Source organism: Eumetopias jubatus, unplaced genomic scaffold (assembly GCF_037043125.1).
Source record: "Eumetopias jubatus isolate StellerSeaLion01/CBP00866 unplaced genomic scaffold, mEumJub1_p1.0 scaffold_3, whole genome shotgun sequence".
Lineage (NCBI taxonomy): Eukaryota > Metazoa > Chordata > Mammalia > Carnivora > Otariidae > Eumetopias > Eumetopias jubatus.
This window is the reverse complement of record NW_028274809.1, coordinates 24,265,689-24,268,252: the sequence shown is the minus strand read 5'-3', so window position 1 is coordinate 24,268,252 and position 2,564 is coordinate 24,265,689. Positions and strand designations below refer to the sequence as shown.

The window sequence follows — 2,564 nt, the reverse complement described above, 5'->3', positions numbered from 1 at the left end:
GGGAGGGAAAGAAACTTTAAAAGACCAGCACACAGTTAGCCCACAGACTGTAGAGAATTCTCAGCTAGACAGGATAGCTAATGTGCCCCAACCCTAAAGAAGCAAAGTTTCAAAATAATATAAAATTTAAAAACAGTTTTGTACATAAGCTATTCAAGATTTCTCCAGCACTAACTGATACAAAGCACGAGATGACACTTTTAGAGAGCAGCTTTGGATCTAGCAAAAGGTGATGAGATGAGTTTGTTTCATATGGCTAAATCAGTGGCAAACACATAATTTTCTTTTTTTTCCTTCAAGGAGGCAGGAGAGCAAATAAGTGGTCACCTCAACATAAGGGGAACATGATCCATTCTGTGGGCAGTTAGGGTAAAAAATAGGATAAGGGCTTGGTCTCAGAAGTCTCACCATCTTAATTTGTCACTTCTGATGGAAAAAAAATTACAAATAAATTTGCTCAAAGATACCTTAAAGCTGAAACCCTGAACCACACTTTTTTGGCCACTCCTTCTGGAATCACCTTTCTAATTTGGCTGGTACTTTGGCCAAAGCAATGAAGCCCCCAGAGTGGGTCTCTTTCTGGGCTCTGGCTCTCAGTAAGGCAGGCCCCTGTGGCTTTCCCTCCTCTGTGGAGAGGACAGTATGCACTAAACTGAAAGTTACTTTCCAAATGTGAGGAAGGGGTTAGACTGCTGCTTCAGACTGTGGAATTATTTGGAATGTTTTACAAATGGTCACTACCTCAACAACACCAAAGAAGGTAATTACAAAATGTGTACATCGCAACACGCTTTTCAAGATACTTTGCATTGTGCTCACATTCCCTTAAACATTGTTCCCAAAGGTGCTCAGCCTCAAGCCCAACTGGAATCTCTAGGGAGAGGCAGAGACAGTTTGGTGAAAAAGACACAGGGGTTGGGGTGGGAGAGGCGGCAAAAGGAGAAAGCAGCCTTCCAGTTAGAGATCAGCCCTCAGTTTCAAGGTCAGCTTCGGGCAGGGGCAGGCTGGCCTCAGGCAGAGTCTGGGTCAGAGGGACGAGCAGCGGCAGGGCCGGACTGGGGTGCTCGACATGTCATTCAGGTCAAGCAGAGCCTGGTCCAGCATCCTTTGTGTACAAAGGTGCTCTCCTTTGGTGCATTTCACTTATCTTCCAAATCATCAATTGTCTTCACCAGCTTGGCTACTGATCTCTCAGCAAACTCAGCACGGGTCTCTGCCTCCTTGAGTTTATCCGTGAGAATCTTTATCTCTTCCTCATATTTGTCTTCCCTTTGAGAGTACTTTTCTTCAGCAGCCCTCAGACACTTAAGGTTCTGGTCCGTCCGTCTGATCTGCTCATCCATCTCCCAGCAACGGGACTCTGCCAGCTTGGCTCATTCCTCTGGGCGTTCCAAGTTCCCCTCAGTAATCACCAACTTGCTAGCCACTTCTTCATACTTCCGATCTGCCTCTTCTGCAATGTGCTTGGCCTCTTTGAGTTAGATTTCCTGGAGTTCCATCTTTTCTTCATCTTTTAAGGCTCAGTTCTCAGTAACCTTCATACCCCTTTTGCTCTCATCAGCGGCTTTCTCCGCTTCCTCCAGCTTTTGCAGGGCAGTGGCCAGGTGCTCCTGGGCGCGGTCCAGCTCCTCTTCCACCAGTTTGGTCCTACGGTTCAAGGAGGCCACCTCAGTCTCGGCCTTCTCCAGGGCCTGCCTTTCCCCTTCCACTTCCCACTGCAGGCGCTCGGCCCTCTCCTCTGAGCCATCTCCTTGCTGCTGCAGAAACTGGATCCTGCGCTTCACCTCCTCGATGGTGGTGATCCCGGCCATGGTGCCCACCCAGCCCCTGCTCGCGCTCGGCTGCCTGCCTGCTCCACTCGGCACTGCAGCCGCTTCTCTACCCTTTTTTTTATAAGTATATTTTCTCCTTCTTATAACAAATACTGTTTGTGTGTACACATTTATTTAAATATCAAAATGAAGGGAACCCTCCTACACTGTTGGTGGGAATGCAAGTTGGTGCAACCACTCTGGAAAACAGTATGGAGGTTCCTCAAACAGTTGAAAATAGAGCTACCATACGATCCAGCAATTGCACTACTGGGTATTTACCACAAAGATACAAATGTAGGGATCCAAAGGGATATGTGCACCCCAATGTTTATAGCAGCAATGTCCACAATAGCCAAACTGTGGAAAGAGTCAAGATGTCCATCGACAGATGAATGGATAAAGAAGATGTGGTATATGTACACAATGGAATATTATGCAGCCATCGAAAGGAATGAGATCTTGCCATTTGCAATGACGTGGATGGAACTAGAGGGTGTTATGCTGAGTGAAATAAGTCAATCAGAGAAAGACATGTATCATATGACCTCACTGATATGAGGAATTCTTAATCTCAGGAAACAACTGAGGGTTGCTGGAGTGGTGGGTGGTGGGAGGGATGGGGTGGCTGGGTGATAGACATTGGGGAAGGTATGTGCTATGGCGAGTGCTGTGAATTGTGCAAGACAGCTGAATCACAGATCTGTACCTCTGAAACAAATAATGCAATATATGTTAAGAAAAAAAAAGAAG

At 46.5% G+C, this 2,564-nt stretch overlaps 1 pseudogene; it reads right to left on the bottom strand.

The window, feature by feature from the left end:
- Positions 1-1,026: 1,026 nt before the first annotated feature.
- On the bottom strand, positions 1,027-1,824 carry LOC114215969 (uncharacterized; annotated as a pseudogene).
- Between the last annotated feature and the right edge of the window lie 740 nt (positions 1,825-2,564).